Source organism: Adiantum capillus-veneris, chromosome 28 (genome assembly GCF_014529385.1).
Source record: "Adiantum capillus-veneris isolate H3 chromosome 28, ASM1452938v2, whole genome shotgun sequence".
Taxonomy (NCBI): domain Eukaryota; kingdom Viridiplantae; phylum Streptophyta; class Polypodiopsida; order Polypodiales; family Pteridaceae; genus Adiantum; species Adiantum capillus-veneris.
This window is the reverse complement of record NC_140958.1, coordinates 109,264,851-109,285,167: the sequence shown is the minus strand read 5'-3', so window position 1 is coordinate 109,285,167 and position 20,317 is coordinate 109,264,851. Positions and strand designations below refer to the sequence as shown.

The following is a 20,317-nucleotide window of genomic DNA, read 5'->3' as shown; positions in this document are numbered from 1 at the left end:
CACACCCATTTGCATGGCAATGCATGTTTACCCGCCGCAGGTAATTCTGTCAATTCCCAAATTTCATTTGCTAAGATCAAGTTAATCCAAATTGCATAGCCTCTTCCGACTTCATGCTATTGTGCATTTGAATGGCCTCTTTGTAGCAAGTGGGCTCACTGCGTTAGTGACTAGCAAATAGTCCAATCATGGCTTAAAATGCTCAGATGCACGAGATGTATGAGTAGATCTCCTAAGTGCGTGACTGCTGGATTCTGTTCTCTCTAGAGAAACATGTGTCTGCAACGACTACCTGCATATGCATCTTTGAGAGTATATAAGACAACAACCGCAAGGAAGGGGGGGCGCTTCTTTGACCCTTAACAATATCATGGCTATGCCAACGTCTAGCACCTCTTATATGCATCAGCTGGCGACCGAACTTGCATCAATGGAGACAAACTCTCTCTCTCTCTCTCTCTCTCACACACACACACACACACACACACACACACACACACACACACACACACACACACACACACACACACACACACAGGAATAGCTTATAGATGCTCTCTCTATCTCTCTCTCTTCAGATAAACCCTTGCTAAGTCAGTCTTGAAGATGGATCACAATCAACACATTGACACACACACATGCACAGAGTGAGAGAGACATGGGGGCTAATTAATACCTGGCGATGCTCTCCTCCTTCCCAGCAGCTAGCTGCAGGTGCGCTCTCTCCAATGAACAACAGCTCACCAGCAACAGCAATGGATTCTCTCTCTCTCTCTCTCTCTCTCTCTCTCTCTCTCTCTCTCTCTCTCTCTCTCTCTCCCTCCCATACATTGTATATACGCCCATCACTCTAGGATTAACTTATCTTTCCATCGTGCACTAAGAAATGCTACTCTCTGTTGAGCTTCTTCATCTTCTCCAAGTTGTGTATGTTTCCCTGCAACCCTATTTTCAACAATTGGTATCAAAGAAGGTTGCATCCTCTCGGGCATAATTGCCAGCATTTCCAACACATGCCTGCTCCCTTTCTTTGATTTAGGTGAGCTTTGGTGAGCGTCAGTAGGTCGATAAATTCTTCGGCAAGCTCGTAGAGCTTTGTTTGCTCAAATTTTTGGTCTAAGAAGTATTACGCAGGCAATTTCATCCTTTTTTGCACAATTTATGTCAGTGCTACTTTCTACATAACATGCCCCTTATAGTCTTCTTTGGGTTGTGCTATATAGCATGTGTTGGTCCCACTTTGTTTCTCCTCTTTTCTGGCAGTTTCAACATCAGGTGCAAGCACTCGCCATGGCTGACAACAACACAGATGTATTCAAGATGTATGTTGTTGCTGAGGATAAATTGGATGGGGACAATTACCTAATGCGGGCTTACATGATGCAACATGTTCTTGTCTCAAAGGGAGTTTGGGATGTTGTGTGGGGCTTTGATGTACGTCCACATTCTTTGGACACAGATGCTATTGAGGATGTTGTAGGTTTTGGTGGCAGGATTGTTGTTGCTGGGATGTTAGAAATGTGCAGGCTAATGCATTGATTGCATTATCTGTGAAGCGCACTATTACTCTTCACATTCGCTCAGCTAAATGAGCTAAACAAGCTTGGGATAATCTGGTTGGTCTTTATGCAAGTTGCAATTAATCTAAAATGGCATTGTTGCGTAAAGAGCTGGAGTTGAAGATTATGCAAGAGGAAGATGACATGGACACTTTCCTTACTGGTATCAAGGATATTAATGAGCAACTTGTTTCTACAGGTGAAGTCATTTTGACAATTCTCTTGTGTATGTTGTTCTTGATGCTTTGCCAAATTTTTACCAAACTTTTGCTAGTACTTGGAGACTTATGACCCAAGGAACTCCTGATGTTGTCAAGTTTGATGCATTGTTCACATTGTTGTTACAAGAGTCACTTTTAAGAAAGAACAAGGCTAAACAATGTGCAGTTGAACATGCCTTTAAATGTTGCTCAAAGAAAAGGTGGTAAAAACAATGTAGCCACTTCTCATGGCTATTCAGTGATGAGTAGCAAATCACGTGTTCCTAATGCTTGTGCTGGCAACACATCCTCTAGGAATTTGGTGAAAAGGGCAAAAGGAAGATGTGTTGCCATTATTGCAAAGCTAATGATCATTTGATCAAGTAGTGGCCTAAATTGAAGAAAGAGGCTGGTTCCACTACAAGTGCAGCTATTGTAGAATCTTTTATGAAAGGAGATTATGATGTTGATGTAGATGCAGAGTGGGAATTTAGTGCAGAGTACACTTATGATCCTTCTTTTCATGATGCATGTATGTCAATTGATGTAGATTCACATGTGTGGTACTTTGACAGTGGTGCTACAAGGAACATTACATCACATTGTGACTTGTTTACCTCTCTCAAGGTTGTCCCTCATGGGAATACAGTCACTTATGCCAACAATGCCTCTTATCTGCTCAAGGGACCTGGAAAGACCTTCATTCTTCTTTTGACTTTCCACCTTCATATATCTTTTCATTTCCTAAACTCACCCTTCACTTATGCACTTAATATGTTTTGAAAGAATTTTTATTTTTCTGAGATTGGGGAGACCTAATCGCTCTATCTAAAAGAAAACCCAATCATTTTGGGAATACCTTTCAAGATCCACCCCCCCCCCCCCCCCCCCCCTCGGCCCTCCACCTTGTCGCTCATCATGCAGCGCTCAGTACAACAGGTCCTTATTAACGGATTCACAGCTCTGGCCCCCACCTTGCACACCTCATGCCCCCTCAACCATTGTCGCCCCCCACCCCGCACACCTCATGAGAGATAGAGATAGCCAGAGCATGCACATATCAGAGAGAGAGAGAGATAGAGAGAGACAGAGGTGCTTGCCTCTTCTCTCTTACCGATGTTGGTTAAGTTTCAGGGTGCTTGCCATCGTGGCATGCACGCCCCAGCCGGTCTCCAGTCACGCCTAGCGGGCTACTGCCCGTTGACCAAAAGTTTAGTCAACGCGGTGCTCACGCGGTATTGAACCCAACGCTTGGGCTCTCAGACTTGGGAGCTCTACTACCTCACCTACATGCATGCTCGTGCCCACAAGACGAGAGCAGCAGATCATAAGCTTCAATAAAGTGCAACGCCCCCAAAATCCATCGTGACCGGTTGTGCCGGTCACCTGCACCTACACGGGGGCAAGCACCCCGAAACTTAACCATTGCCCTCTCTTACCAAGCCATTGTAGACTGAGTGTGAGCTCGCTAGCCCATCTTGGCCAGCAATCGACGCAGGGAAGCAGCACGGTGTGTGTGTGTGTGTGTGTGTGTGTGTGTGTGTGTGTGAGAGAGAGAGAGAGAGAGAGAGAGAGAGAGAGAGAGAGAGAGAGAGAGAGAGAGCTCCTTGCTCGTGGCTTCAAATCCTGCGAGAGCCGCTGTCCACTGCCTCTGAATGAGGCTTGGCAATTTTGACTAGAAAGGGGGGAGGCAATTCTTGCATATGCGAGCGTGACCTGAAGTGATAAAATTATTAGGTTGAGTTTAACTAGAATTATATGAGGTGAAGCATTGTTTGAGAATGTCTCTTTCATTAAGAGATTGATTTTCCTCCTCCCAAAGAAGCAAACCCAAAATACTAGCAAAATTTTTGAGATAAGTTCTCACATATTTCACCGCTTTTTCTTTCCTTTACCATGTCTCACACACATATATATGTGTGTGTATATATATGTCTATATATATAAATAATAAAAGCAACTCATTATTGTGTGTGTGTGTGTGTATGTATAGAATTTACTAGAATTATGCAAGTTGAAGCTTCACTGGGGGTGGTTATGGAGCGAGCTTTAGAGTGAGCTTTTTTTTTTTCCACCACCTATACCTCCCATTGCCGCCCCTTACCACCCATGACAACCAACACCCTAGTCCACCACCGGTGGTTGGTGGTGTTAGCTCACTATCACCATCTGCCACTCCTCCTCCTACCACAACCGCCCATTGCCGTTGGTTCTTCTCCCACTCTTCCTTCTAGTGGGCTACTCAAGGACCTCCTCTCTCTCTCTCTCTCTCTCTCTCTCTCTCTCTCCCCCCCAACACACTCTCTCTTCCTCTCCCTCTCTCTCTCTCTCTCTCTCTCTCTCTCTCTCTCTCTCTCTCTCTCTCTCTCTCTCTCTTGCCCTCTCTCTCCTCTCCTCCCTCTCTCTTTCTCTCTCTCTCGCTACTCAAGGACCTCCTCTCTCTCTCTCTCTCTCTCTCTCTCTCTCATTCTGTTTCTCTTTATTTTGCTGATTTTGTCTCTCTTTCTCTCTCTCTCTCTCTCTCTCTCTCTCTCTCTCTCTCTCTCTCTCTTTCTTTCTCTCCCTCTCCCCCCCCCCCCCTCTCTCTCTCCCCCTCCCTCCCACCCTCTCTCTCTCTCTCTCTCTCTCTCTCTCTCTCTCTCTCTCTCTCTCTCTCTCTCTCCTTCCCTCTCTCTTTCTCTCTCGCTACTCAAGGACCTCTCTCTCTCTCTCTCTCTCTCTCTCTCTCTCTCTATTTTGCTGATTTTGTCTCTCTTTCTCTCTCACTTGTCTATCTCTCTCTCTCTCTCTCTCTCTCTCTCTCTCTCTCTCTCTCATCACACATTTACTAATTGAATATCAGAAGACAACAATGATAGAATTCACTCTCTCTCTCTATCAATCTGTCTCTCTCTTTATTTTCTTGATTTAGTCTCTCTTTCTCTCTCACTTGTCTATCTCTACCCTCTCTCTCTCTCTATCAATTTGTCTCTCTCTTTATTTTCTTGATTTAGTCTCTCTTTCTCTCTCACTTGTCTATCTCTACCCCCCCCCCCCCCCCCCCTCTCTCTCTCTCTCTCTCTCATGGCACAGTCACTAATTGCATATCAAAAGACAACAATGATAGAATTCATTTTGTTGAAAACTCAAAACAAAATATCATCATTTGCACAACTCAAGGTAAATGTGATAGCACAACAAATGCTACATTATTACAACAGTCTTTTTGCACTCATTAAAGTTTTGAGCTCGTTATCAGCCAGACTAGACTGATGGATGAACATGTTGTTGTTTATGTCCATTCCAAACACTCTCAAGTAGATATAATACAAGTGTTTGCAAGCCACATAGGTCATTCCTTCCCCTAACCTCCTTTGGAAGTCTCTGCAAGTACAACTAGGATTCCTAGCTACCGTGAATCGATATTTCTCACCATGTAACTTCGAGTTTGGTGTTACTGCAATGAAGACTTCATGCTTACCGATCTTTACCATTTCCACTTGTGCGATGACCATTTCTAGTCCTAAAGCACTGTCGATCCTTTTCGATGCCTCTTCAGAAACACCTATCCTATACCTGCCCGCACGCCTTTGCCCTTCAACTTCCATAGTTTCTGTTGCGATATGAAACCCCGCTAGCTACAAAGACTTTACTTCCAGCGTTGTTAAGTTCGTGCCCTGTGCCACTGGCCATTCAAGTGGAGGCCTTGGAGGCCGCATCACAATATATGGACATACATCCCACACATGTTTGACATCATCACTACAAAACCATACCCATGTCTCATTGTTACTCCCCTCCCAGTTGCATTTCCCCTAGAAACTTGGTGCCGCTGTTCCCTCTTCACATAAATTCACCTTTTTCTTGCATTTTCCTCCTTTGATTTTTCCTTGGCAAGTGAACTTAGACCCCGGTTTGCACCTGCGGATTGCCCACATGGTGTCATTTATGTCAACCTCGATGGCCCTAATTGTCACCCCATCATTCTCCTCATCCATAGAGTGATCTTCGATTACCTGTGATGCATCTCCAAATGACAACTTTCGAGCCTTTCTTTGTCGAGCAACATTTTGAGTGACATACTCTGGCCTGTGTGAACTATTTACCTCCTCACCTATAACATTGTCGAATGTCTTGCATCGCCTTGTCGTTGTAACCCAATCTCCAAAAAACTCTGGCACGTTTGGAAGATCAGTTCCTCCAATTGCATCGTTCACAACACGGCTACTCTGTGATGGAGTAGGTGTGTGAAATTGTCGTGAAGCTGCCTTGTCTCTCATCTTGCTTATGCTTGGTCCGCTTCCTACATACTTACCCTTTGTATATGCCATTCTTTTGGATTGTTGAAGAAGAGTGTTCCCAATATCCGAAACTGTTACATCGTACAAAGAAATTTTAGGCTTGTGACCTTCACCTGCTAGCCATGAAGCGTGACGTGACTCTGAGATATTTGTTCGAGGGACGACCTCGATGCAATAGTCATCTAAAGCCTACAAAAAAATAAATAAATATACTTCTTTGATATCATGAAGGGTCTAATTAAATGGACATCCTACAAACTATTGTAGAATAAATTTGAAAACTTACACCAACAATTTCCTTCCTCCAATGAGGGTACCTCACATGCCACCAACTCAACCAGCACTCCATTGGGCCTAGATTTCCATCTGCCACCTTTCCTATTGCCCACTAAGCTCGAATGAACCGATATAGGGGCCTCTACATCTTCACTGCTCTGCGTGCACCTCCACATTCGACACAGTTGTTTGTGCTCGTCTTGAAATGCATTGAGAACATATTTTGTGGTGTGGATCCCTAGACTTTGTTCCCAATGGAAAAGGCATGATCCCTCCCTACCTTTCATCACCATATCCGGACCTCCATTGAAAATTGTGCGCACCGCATTCCAATTTGCTTGGGCTTCATCATCATAAAGCCAGCAAAATCTGGTGGGGGCACCCCATTGCGCTCTAGCACGATGATCATTTGTTGCCAAAATTTCATATGTGATGTAGTGTCCTCTTCTTTCATCTCACATATGGCAATTGTCATTAATTCTTGGACATTGAATATCAACACAAAGCCACATTAACATTTAAGTATGTGTCAATATGTGTTTAGTATTTTAGAATTTGTTCTAGAATAGGTTGTAGGATGTATTGAACATAAAATTAAAATAATTAAATTAAACTTGCCTTGGATCGTAAACATGGGCTGCCATGGTTGTCCATCCTTCTACCCGTCTAACGTGATCAAAGCAAACCCACGCTCTTTTTAGATCTCCATTTCCATTTCTTCGCATTCTATTGACAAGATCTATGCCTGAGCCAGGACCTGTTGTCGACATCTTGAATACAAAACATCTATCCTCCTCTCTATTAGATTGACCGGGAAAAAGCATTCCGTGGATAAACACAAATGTCAAGCGTCTCTTTAAGTCAATTATCAATGACTCCTCTCCACGAGCACTTGACTCCCCACGAAATTTATGCACCCAATTCTTAATTCTGCGTAGAACATCATGAAAGTTTAGAAATATATAAGACTCTAAGTTTATAAAGTATATTAAAATGCATTTCCCATACCTTTGGCTTTTAACAAGAGGAAATATTTCTTAAAGTAGAACTGACAACTCTACTTGTCCAAGAGAAGTGCATTCACCTGAAGAAGGTTGAAGGAAAGATTGGGAAGTAAGCTTAACCACCTCCATTTGGATTTTTCTCGGCCCAGCTTGGATGCCAAGCGAATCAACGGCCTCAGCCACCAAAGACTTCACCCTTGCAATGGTACTTTTGGATGAACCTAGTTTGACATCATGGTCATGGAAGCCTTGGTGCACCATGGCTCGAGAATATAGTTTGTCGGTTGGCATTATGTAGTATACTTGGCAGTCGCAGGTTTTTCGAATAGCAGGCACATGTTGACAATAGAAGCACTTCAATGTTCCATACTTTTTGCAAGTCACCATTTAGCATTGGTCTCTCAATTAGTTTACCTGTTATTCCATGCCTACAATTGTGATTTTGACACTCTTCCCTTGTACATGAAAAAAAAGAATAATGAATACCTGTCCAAGACGAACGGTTGGGTTTTCTTGTAGATAACACTTGCAAGCACTCTGCAAACACACATTAGAAATCACCTCCGCAATAGCTTTTCCTTATAGTTGCTGGAAATTTGATGTTTGTGGTTGTTAGTTTTGTCCACACATGACCATCCATTGATTGTTCCATTCCATCCATAGCTGACCTCTCGATATTAGGCTGAGGTGGAAATTCAAACACCATGTTTCTATGTAGCTTGATGGAATTTCTTCCACCCACTCCCATTCCGATGATGCAATCAAGGTCTTCAGCTTCGGAGATCTCATATTGGGAACGCTAGCTCCACTATGCTAAAGGAATCACCGATCGGTGCCCGGTCCTTCTTACTTCCCTCTTGTAGCGGGGAGTCTAGGTCAACCACCACATTTTTGGGTGTTTTGTTGGTGGGGTCAAAGTGAAAGTCTTCTTTCTCTTCATCAGAAGAAAGCAACAGTATTTTGGCAGATTGTAGTGTTGTAGTAGCTTTCACAGGGGAATCCAAGAATGCAACATACTCTGTGGAAACTTTAACATCCAAAACATAAAGAGGAAAGCTATTACCTTTTCTTGCATTTTGCAAAGGAAATGTTGACGGTTCACCTTCAACAGATTTTGCTAGGGCAAACACATTATAACCAGTTGGTGCATTTATGTCAGCTCCAGATAGAACCAACAAAGATCCTTCCGATGATAGGTGGTGTGGTTTGCCAACCCCCACACCACCCACGTGAATGATGAAATGAGAGCTTTCCATCGAGAGAAACACACACACACACACACACACACACACACACACACACACACACACACACACACACACACACACACACACACACACACACAGACAGAGAGAGAGAGAGAGAGAGAGAGAGAGAGAGAGAGAGAGAGAGAGAGATGGAGGTGGGAGGAATGTGTTGGCAAAGTGAGGAATAGGAGGAGAGGATGAGAAGGGGAGATAGAGGAAAGAGCAAGAGATAGTAGTGAAGGTGTCCTGAGCACGGGATGTAGGTACAGCTGAGAGAGAGGTATGTGGATGTAGTGAAGGGAGGGACAGCTGGAGGGAAAGATGATAGAGAAATGGGTTAGAGTAGATAGAGGATGTTATAGATAGTCAAGAGAGAGAGAGGTTGGAGGAGAGAATTGAGGTAGAGTGGATAGAGGTTTGTATAGATAGTTACGGGAGGGTGAGGTTGGAGTAGAGCTGAGAGAGAGGTTGGAGTAGAAATGAGGGATGGTGAGTGATGCTAAGTAGAGAGGTGGAGGAAAGATGGAAAAAAATGGTAAGTTGTATTGAGCCATCTCTTTATATAACTCCTTGATACAAGTGAAATGTTGAGAGTAGGGAGGGTGGAGTTTGAAATGGTCACAAGCAAAAAAAAACAAGAGGAATTTGTTCATACCACATTAAAACTCGGTCCTCTCTCTCTCTCTCTCTCTCTCTCTCTCTCTCTCTCTCTCTCACACTCACACACACACACACACACACACACACACAAAGACACAAACACACACACACTTTTCTTTCTTGTTAATCTCTCTCTCCCTCACACACACACATGCACATACTGAAGGTACGATATCTTGTTCATGCAACCTTCCCTCATCTTGCAATCTTGTTGGGTTTTAGCTTCTATTAAACATGTCAAAACTCTAGAAGGATTGCACGCTCATTGATGCTGCACGTTGATGTTGCAACACATGGAGCTTTCAGTGTCGAGCTGCAATGGGTAAGAACCTACGTTCACTAAAAGATGGTAAAACTTGTAGGTTTTCATAAGAAGGCCGAATGTCTATCAATACAAGATGATAAAACTAGAATTTTAGTTGATTATGTAGGCTTTGAAGATGAATTGCTTCGTTAATTTTAGACATGATTTCCTTTTTGTGAGGTAATTTAACTGCAGGCTAAGATCTCAAAAACCGATCTCAATTGTCAAAAGGGAATAAAGAGTAGAAAATCTTGAACTTCTGGACTTTTAAAAGTAAAAAATAATGGATTTTTTTGGCCATCGTTAAGTCGAGCTATAAGTGGAGCTTACGTAGGATTACGTAGGCTTTGAAGATGAATTGCTTCATTAATTTTAGACATGATCGCAAAAACCGATCTCAATTGTCCACAGGGAATAAAGAGTAGAAAATTTTGAACTTTTGGCATTTTAAAAGTAAAAAATATGAGTTTTTTTGGCCTTTTTTAAGTCGAGCTATAAGTGGAGCTTACATAGGATTACGTAGGCTTTGAAGATGAATTGCTTCATTAATTTTAGATATTATCGCAAAAACCGAACTCAATTGTCCATAGGGAAAAGAGTAGAAAAACTTGAACTTTTGGCATTTTAAAAGTAAAAAATATGAATTTTTTTGGCCTTTTTAAAGTTTTGCTAAAAGTGGAGCATACGTAGGATTACGCAGGCTTTGAAGATGAATTGATTCATTAATTTTAGACATGATCACAAAAACCGATGTCAATTGTCCACAGGGAAAAGAGTAGAAAATCTTGAACTTTTGGCATTTTAAAAGTCAAAAATATGATTTTTTTTGGTTGAGCTAAAAGTGGAGCTTACGTAGGATTACATAGGCTTTGAAGATGAATTGCTTCATTAATTTTAGACATGATCTCAAAAACCAATCTCAATTGTCAACAGGGAATAAAGAGTAGAAAATCTCGGACTTTGGGGATTTTCGCCTTTTTAAAGTGAATTTTTTGGCCAATTTTTAAGTAAAAAAAAAGGGAGCAATAGCGATATAATAAAGGGAGCAATTGTGTTTTTAAAAAAAGCCTTCTGTGCCTAGCAGCTCCTCACGCACCGGTAAGCGCTCTCTCTCTCTCTCTCTCTCTCTCTCTCTCTCTCTCTCTCTCTCTCTCTCTCTCTCTCTCTCTCTCTAATCTCTCCCGGCAAGCGGTCCTCTCTCGAACCGGCAAGGCGTCGTGATTGCTGTCAAGAAACGGCCTCAGCCGACTGAGGAGATAGCGTGTTTGTCACGGGGGACAAGAGGAAGACGAGAGCGCGCAGGAGGGATGAAAGAAACAGGGGAAAGAAAGCGAGGGCAGGCCTGCAGTATACCACGCGCGGTAGCATGCAGCCCCCAATTGAGGCAAATCTGGCACGCGACAGCAGCCTTGCCTCTGACGTTTCTTGACAGCCGCCTCTGCCGTTTCAGTAAAAAGCATGGGGCAGGCTTATGTTCATTAAAGCGGCTTCAGACGTTGCTTATGTTCAGTCATAAGCTTGGCATGAATTGGGCAGCCGACAAGCATGGCGTGAATTGTCGCCTCAGCCTACAAGGGCCAGCGTGTTCATCAAGGGGCAGGCGAGAGATCAGTCAGCGTGCTCAGCTGACAAGGGGCTAGCTTATGTTCAGTAAACGGGCTCAGCCGACAAGGGCCATATCTCTCTCTCTCTCTCTCTCTCCTCTCTGTCGTACTTGGAGAGATGGCAGATATGGCGCTGCTTTTTTATTTTGAGGTTTGGTAATTTTATAAGGTCATTATACCATGACACACACACACACACACAGAGAGAGAGAGAGAGAGAGAGAGAGAGAGAGAGAGAGAGAGAGAGAGAGAGAGTACTTGGAGAGATGGCAGATATGGCGCTGCTTTTTTATTTTGAGGTTTGGTAATTTTATAAGGTCATTATACCATGACAGAATGAGAGAGAGAGAGAGAGAGAGAGAAGAGAGAGAGAGAGAGAGAGAGAGAGAGAGAGAGAGAGAGAGAGAGAGAGAGAGAGAGAGAGAGAGAGAGAGAGAGAGAGAGAGAGAGAGAGAGAGAGAGACTCTAGCCTTCAATCTGGCTGTGCTTGCATGGTGGGCAAGCAGGGTATAATTTGTATTGGCACAAGTATGCAGAGATTTACTCGTGGAAGGTGTGCTAGGCGAGCTGAGGAATGCCCATATGCTCACCATATTCCTGGAAGTGGTGATGGTGATTATACTGTTGTAAGAAAGATTCCATGTGATAATGCTCTTAAGTGTGTCGGCAGTTTGTTTTTGTGTTTTTGGCATATTTTTGGTATACCCCTTGTGAAATGTCTCCTTATGTATACCCCTCATGACCAGAGTGTGTTGATCGAGATCGGCGGTTGCTACTGTTTGAATTTGCAGCCAAGCATGTGCGCCTTTATTGTGTGTCTGTGTGAGTGTGTTTTATATTTGTGTCTCTCTCTCCCCTCTCTATAGTATAAAAAGAAGAGTAAAGATTGAGAGGACCATTTTATGTTGTTGCTCCAGACAGGTATGGTCCTCCCTTCTTTCCTCCTCCTCCCTCTCTACCACCTCATCCCATCCTCCTACTTCTCTACCCCCTTCCTTCTCACCATCTCCTCCCCTCTTAGCTATCCTCTCTCTATCCCTCATCCTCTCCACCTCTCTCCTCTTCCCTCCTCCTGTATCCCTCCCACCAATTTTCTTTCTTCCTCTTGCTGTCCCTCACCTTTTCTCCTAGTCCTCTATCTCCATCCCTGTACTCTGTTGGCCATCCTACCTCTCCCTCTACTTTTCTCTCTCCATCTCTCCATCCCTGTCCTCTCCGTCGGCCATCCTCTCTCTCTCTCTCTCTCTCTCTCTCTCTCTCTCTCTCTCTCTCTCTCTCTCTCTCTCTCTTTATGTTGATGTAGGACTAAACAAAACCCACTTTACTTTGTTGAACGTGTTGAAGTATTGGAGAAAACAAAATCTAGAGGACATTCATCCACATTTGGTTGTACAGGTCAGACTTTGAACAAATGCCGAAGCATTCTATTTTTTTGAGATTCATTATTCACATGCAATCTAGTATAGTTAATATACAGTTTACCATCTTCATAGCATTTGTGCATTGATGACAATTGATGTTTAGAATGTAACTATCCATGATCTCTCTCTCTCTCCCCCCCTCTCTCTCTCTCTCTCCGCAAGGATTTTATCTGTGAAAATAAAACTTATGTGAATATCAAGAAGAACATCACAACCTGAGGGAAGTAGTGTGTAATTCAATTTCTTGCAGAAAACAGATGGCTACGAAATTTAGCAAGAATGAGCACGTGGTGCTCTTAAGCAAGGGCAAGGAAGTTGGCAAAGGAATTATGATACAGTCTCTACCCCACGAAAAGCTACATGGAAGAGAGTTGCCTAGAGGCACGTTGGGAGTAGCCGTCCAATCGGCATCAGATCCCGGTCTCATGTTGCCACATGTTCCACCCATTGACGATGATGTGTGCACCTTAGGTGCAGCAGTGGGTATAGTTGTGGCGTGGCCGATAAGAGAATTGGTAATGAGACCTCTTAATTTTATTCAGTCTTACATGCTCTCTTTTGAAAGCAACATCGAACATTTTGTGTCCAGGCAAAAGGGCAACGAACTGTATCCTCTGGAGGCAAGGGTTTAGTACCTGTCGCTCGAAGAGCCACTAGCATAGCATCGGGTGCTATGCCCAAACCAAGCGTTTCAAAGCCTCCTCCAAAGACTCTTGCTGCAGAGGTAAGCCACCGGAGTTTATTGCGGTATTTACTCATGAAATTAATCGTTGTTTGCCAGTAACCTAGCCTAATAATTATTTGCCTACGGCCAAGTAGTCGATGGGTGTCAAGAGAAGAAGTGTAGATCAAGCAAGTGAAGTTGTTGAAAGCAAGCGGGTCACACGAGCACATAAAGAAGAGGAACCTAGCTGGGAGCCCCCCAAGAAAAAGGGTAGAATTCCTTTGAAAAAGGAAGGTGCTAGCACAAAGAAAGAAGTCACCAAAGTGAAAGTAGTGCAAAAGCCAGTGAAAGCCAATGCAGAGGGCACTACACAATCCGAGGTACCAGCGCCATCAAAGGACAAGGTCCCTATTGCGAACAACTCAAGTGAAGAAGATGATGAAAGAGAGGATGCGGGGGATGAAGATCGCGGTCTTTTTACTATTACCGAGAAATCCACGCTGAAATGGGATTTGCTCGACGACACTTTGCACCGCCTTTAGGTTGGTAATTTCTAAAATGGTATGCTCCTCTAACATTTCCTATTTCAAACTACAAGATCAAAAGCTATTCAAGTACGGTTATACAGGATACTCACAAACTACCACTGCCACCAGTGCCATTGTGCCGCTTGTTACCACATCCAGCGGTACGGCCAGTGCAAGATCGTGTGCACAATCTAGCTTTGGAGTTCTCTAGAAATGGATATGTTCCACATCGTGCCAGGTTCATGCTTTCAATAAGGACTCCAGATCTAGATTCAGTAGAAGTTAGTCATGCTATTCGGAAAACCTGGGATCCAATCTAGATGCAACTTAATGAGGCTTTTGAGAAACAATTGCATAAATCCGGGTGGGGGGACGTGAAAGGAAAAATTTTGTACACATGGGATGGGAATCACCGTCTTCGGGCATGGAATGCACAAATTGATACAGGTAGATTACTTTATACACTTTTGTTTCTGACTCAATATCAAGATGAGATGAATTTTGTGAAACTATGCAAGATAATTTTGCTCTGCAGTTCACAAAGAGGAGCCTAAGTACCATTGCTGTGTGGAAGCTTGCATGGTTAAGGCATAGATTGGAGTAGGAGACCAAAGTGGTTGACAGATGATCGAATATACAGTCTTGCATGCGCCGATCTACCAGTCTATCATCGTAGCAATGTGCTAAGGGCCTTGGTTAGCGATGATCCAACCACATTATATCCAAGCCTAAATCAGTGCTAAGTAAGGTCATTTTTCGATAAATGTTTCAAATAAAAAGAGTATAGTAAACAATAACGTAGTTGTGTAATAATGTAGACGACCACTCCGTATTTCGCACTTGGTTACGTCGAGAGACATGGTGGAATCGACTTGTGAACGAGGCTACGAGACAGTATGCGTTGCTGAAGAAATCGTGCCGCCTCCCTGAAAACGACACCCTAGTGACAACTATAAGGGAGTGGCAATCGAGGTACAGTGGCACATTGTTTGAAGTGGAGTGCGAGAGATTGAAAGGTGGACTCAAAGCTAATAAGCAGAAATAGAAGGAGGGTACGAACATGGCCGCCAAACGGGCATTTTACAGGTATGTAATCTTGTCCTACTTGATTTCTAAATCTTAAAAAAATTTGAGTGGATGACAATAAGTATATTTTGGCAAACATATACCAAATGGGTGCGGATCATGGATTGGACAGATAAAGTTTCAGTTACAAAAGAGTGGCTCAATGTGAAGCACACTGCATGCATGTATACGAAAGAACAACGTGCAGCATTGTGGCCCAAAAAAGTTTATGTTGAGTGTCCTCTTTTCATTGACTTTGCGAAGGACACATTTCCCCCCAACAAGCGGGAGCAGTTCAAGGAGGCAGAGACCGATAGAGTTAAAAGACAGCAAGAAGAGGTAAAAGCATACAAAACCATAGTTAAACTATTTCAAGTCATGTGAGGATTTAATTGCAACACGTGAAATTAATTTTGCCAGGGTAAGAACCTACGTTCCCTAAAAGGAAAAGATGTTGTGACTGAGGAGACAGATAACGAAGAAGAGGTGGAGGAGGATTGTGAACCAAGGCGCAGCGACGGTGAATGTCCTTCGGAGTTTGAGGATGATGAAGATGAAAGTGATGTGCCGCCTTCTCCAACTGCTAAACCTACAAGAGCCCCACAAACTACCCAGGCAAGTTTTTGCACACCCTTGTTATTGCTTAAATGGAAAGGTTGAACTAATAGTACTCGTGTAATTTATATGCTCTCGACAGGGGAGCAGCGCGAAGAAGGGTAAAGGTCAAGAAATGGACAGAGATGCTCCAATGCCTCTAAACAAGGTAAGTACATCAAGTCCGAAAGCACGTCAAGAGGGAGACACACAATCAATGGGAGAGAACCTATTAACACCGAGAAGCCTAAAAAACCAAGCTCATAGTCATTTCCTAGAGCCTGAACAAGCTCCACCAACATCTCATTCCATTTCAGAGCCTCATGTTCTTCCTTCGCATGACGAGGCACATGAGCAGGCACAACGACAGTGCACAGAGATTGGAATTAATATAGAGCCTGCTCATTTACACCGCCAGGCAACCACTGAAAGTGAAGGATTGGAGGATGCCATACTCTCTAATGAAATGGCAACAATTATCGGTCTAACTCGTAAGTATGGAATGATTGATTGTGGTATGTGTTGTGCAGTAAGCAATGTATTTATTGTAGTGGGTGGATGCAGATGATGCGAATGTCACAATAATCGAAGTTTCAACAGGATTGTCTACTGTAGCAGAGACTGGTCACCGCGGGGAGCCTACTCTTCTTGTTGGAGGTCAGCAAGTGTGTAGCAACAAAGAGAAGATATCTTTAAGTATTTAAAATACAATCACTTACCTGCTTGTTATATCTAGATGTCATGGTGCAATGCAACACTCCACCTCACGATGAAGCGCAGAATTCAATGGCACATAGCTCTGGTATGCTAACAACCTGAGGTACTCCTGGTATTATTGTCTCACCTTACTAACTGGATATTAATCTCTTTAAAATCAGATTCAGCGGTTTTAGCTATTGATCCTATGGGAGCAACTGACGAGACGGGCAAGGGAGATGTAGGTGCCCTACTCACAAAAATTGCCATAGTAGCTACGCGAAGCTTTCGGGTGCGAGGCGGGACAACAAATGTAGGTTGCGATGCAATATTTTGTCATCTACCAACCAACACAAGCGTCGTCGGGATAACATCACCCAATATCCCCAAATGGAACCATTTCGAAATAAATCAAATCCAAAAGGTTTTTGGTATTGTCAGGGAGTATCTTGATGAGAAGGGAAATCTAGTGTGGATATGTCGTCGAGAACATGCATGGGTATTATTGAGCCTAGCAAATCGAAATGGGTACTATCTTGACCATACAACTATCGTCCTATGTGCTACTCCATTCAGCCTCCATGGTGGTGTTACGGTAGGTAAAACTACTTGCTTGCTTTGGAAAATTAGTGTGTGATAGATTGTGTCCTCATTATGAGTCTTAAGTACCACAGATGTGCTGCTTGGAAATCGTTGTATTCCGCAAAATTGGTGCCTACAGATTGAATCGAAATCCTGATTCGGATGTTATGTTTGATTACTACAACGCCAGTCATTGGCAACTCAAAACAGATGGCTGTCCTTGGCGAGGTATGCCGTGAGTTTTCAAAATGTTCACCTCCATTGTATTTGCTTATCTAAATTTCCAGACATACATTTAGAATGATGATATCTCTTCAGGGGGCATGGAGAGAAGTCCAACTTTACACGAGAAACTACTCTCTTTCTATACAGAGGAGGGTAATGTAGTATTACAAATGTATGCTGGTTGCGGTCTTCTGGCATGTCCGGGGCTGCGAATGGGTCGACATGTACTGTTGCTAGATCGACAAGAGTCAATGGAAGAATTGCAACATCTATGTAATGGTAAGTATCTTTCTTCCTCGATTAGTGTGAAAGACTAAATTATGTATCCCTCCTAATATGATGCTAAATAAGATCCATTTGGTAATTGATCGTCGTGAAGGCACAGGCACAGTTCCTTCTTGCCATGCGAAAAGGAAACTCATAGTGTTCGATGTTAACGGTGTCCTATTGAAACGATGGAGGTGGGAAAGTGCTCCTTCCCACGCTGCAAATATTCTAAATGTAGGGTGAATGGGTGTGTCATTGCGACTAGGGATATTGCGATTGCTGAGAGTGGTGTTTGAGCTATTCAATGTAGGGCTTTGGAGCTCCATGCAAGAGTAAAATCTGGACCCCATTATCAATTTAATTAAGAGTAAATACAAAGAGGCTGGGTATGGTGAGACATTTTTCAAGTTTTGTCTGCATTAAGGACATTGTGAAGAGAGGCACTGCGAAGGCAAGCATCCAAAATTCGATTTGGTGTTTGTGAAGAACTTTAGATCTCAATTGGTAGCCTCATACATCGAGGACCCTCTGGACACCATTCTAGTAGATGACAATCCTGAGAAGGCATTTGATAACCCACCACATACGCTTGTCACAGTAAGGAGTTACGATGTAGCGAGCAATGACAATGTGCTCCTCATGAATTTACTCCCATATCTAGAAGGTCTTCATGCATATCCTGGGTTAGCAACGGAATATATCAAGAACACGCCTTTCAAACAGGGTACGCAATGTGTGTCATAGGATTCATTTAATAGGTGATTGGTTTCAAATACTGTCTTCTACGACTTCTTAGTTAACTTTTAGTATTAATGTAGTTTTTGCTAAGAGCATTGTCCCTAACCAAAATTTCATTGTAGTTTCTGCAGCGCATGGTGGGGAAGTTGAGCACACAATGGATGCGACATTTGGTCTTGGAGGAGATGCGGTTATGGCACATCCTAAAATGTGATGAGGGAACCAAGAACATTGTGTACACAGCAATGTTTAGCTGCTATATTGTAATTGAACATCATTAAAGAAATAAAAATATTTGGGTCATTTTTTAGTCTCCTCTTTTTGCTTTGTTTTAATCTATTTGGATTTAGATATGTACATGTGATGAGGGACCAAGATAATTATGGACACAACATTGTTTAGCTTTTAACGTCATCAAATAAATACAGTTATTTGGGTCACTTATTACTATCCACTCTCTATCTTTGTTTTAATCTATTTGGTTTTAGATATGTACAGAAAAGAGAGAGAGAGAGAGAGAGAGAGAGAGAGAGAGAGAGAGAGAGAGAGAGAGAGAGAGAGAATGCAAATATTGTAGCCTAAATGATTTTAGCATGCGATAGCGTGAACATGCACCTAGGTCAGAGTAATTGTTTTCTTTTTTGGTAAATTGCATAAAAAACCACATGGCAATGTGGGGGTAGGGGTCGGGATTGGTGGGGTAGAGGAGAATAGAGAGGGTAGTAGCAGATGGGTAGATTGAGAGAGAGAGGGGGGTATAGGGGTTAGAAAAACATATTGCAATGTGGGGGGCAGTATGCGGAATAGTGTGGAAAAAGAGAGAAGAGAAGGTCTGAGGAGGAGAGAGAGAGAGAGAGAGAGAGAGAGAGAGAGAGAGAGAGAGAGAGAGTGCGAATATTGTAGCCTAAATGATTTTAGCATGCGATAGCGTGAACATGCACCCAAGTCAGAGTAATTGTTTCTTTTTGGTTCAATTAGATAAAAAACATTTTGCAATGTGGGGGGCAGTATGTGGAATAGTGTGAAAAAGGAAAAGAGTAAAGGTTTGAGAGAGAGAGAGAGAGAGAGAGAGAGAGAGAGAGAGAGAGAGAGAGAGAGAGAGAGAGAGAGAGGGGGGGGGGGGGGGGGACAAGAGGAGAGAGAGAGAGAGAGAGAGAGAGAGAGAGAGAGGAAGGGAGAGAGGGAGGAATGAGGTAGAGAGAGAGGGAGAGAGAGAGAGAGAGAGAGAGAGAGAGAGGTAGGGGACAAGAGGGGGGGGAGAGAGAGAGGAGAGAGAGAGAGAGAGAGAGAGGGAGGAATGAGGTAAAAGAGATGGATAAGTAAGGAGGAAGAGGATGGCGGCTAGAGGAGGTGATGGAGGAAGAAGGTGGAGGGGAGGGAGGATGTTGGAGGAGGAGGCTAAGGAGGAGAAGCAAGTGGAGGGGAGGAGGCACATGGGCAACAAGAGGAGGAAGGAGGAGGAAGTAGAGCTAAGGTGGGCGGCAAAAAAAAGAAAGCTCGCTCCATGACCTAACTCAAGCTTCACTTTAGCATTCTAAAAGAAAAGAATGCAAAAGAAGTCAAGCCATGTGAGGATGTGAAATGAAAGGTGAAATAAAAACATCCATTTAATATTTTAAAATTGAAATAACATTTAATGTGAAATGAAAGGTGAAATAAAAACATCTATATATATTTTAAAATTGAAATAACATTTAAGGTAAGCCTCAATCTTCGGTGAAAACATTGAAAGTATGCCTAACTCAACTCTCCTATAAGGCTTCTTTTAGAAAGCAAAAACTCCCTCGTCTGCTCTTGCGTCTTCCTTCTCTTTGGCGATGCTTTGTTTGGTTGCCAAGCTCACTCGACTTCTCTTGCTAGGACTATCTAGTTGTGTGCTTGCAGCCTTTAGAGGCTAGCACACAATACATAGGCAAGTTCCCGGCCTCCGACACGTGCAGCAAAGCGCACAATTAGTGTACGATTCTCTCTTTTTTCATGCAAGGATGCTATCAAACCTTTGTTGATGAAAACATTTTACATACGGTGCCACCAAATAGCAAAGTTTGTGCCATCAAACTTTTTGAGGTAGTACTCTTCTCTTTTAGAAGCACTACTCGTAGGCATGATTCAGAGAATGTGGCCAAAAACTTAATGGCGAATTTCTTGGGTGTAAGGACAGCCAAATGTGCCAAGAACGCATAAAATGGACTCGTGAAAAAAATCCGACAGAGTCTCCTATGTACGGGGAGCAAACTCTCAACCACTGGGCATAAACTGCTCAGAACCAATTGTCGTGTGATCGCCAACTTGACGTTAAAAGCAAAAAAATCCGATCAGATACATATCCTATGGCGAGGGTACCGTAAGAGGGAAACTCTAGCTACCTGTATCACTGAAGGTACCTCAACATTTGAGAATACCC

General features: G+C 43.1%; 3 pseudogenes; 1 reads left to right on the top strand and 2 right to left on the bottom strand.

Annotated features, from left to right (window-relative positions):
- Positions 1-4,950: 4,950 nt before the first annotated feature.
- LOC147421079 (uncharacterized) lies at positions 4,951-6,018 on the bottom strand (annotated as a pseudogene).
- Positions 6,019-6,923: 905 nt separating this feature from the next.
- LOC147421078 (uncharacterized) lies at positions 6,924-8,575 on the bottom strand (annotated as a pseudogene).
- Positions 8,576-12,884: 4,309 nt separating this feature from the next.
- Positions 12,885-18,127, top strand: LOC147421077 (uncharacterized; annotated as a pseudogene).
- Positions 18,128-20,317: the final 2,190 nt, after the last annotated feature.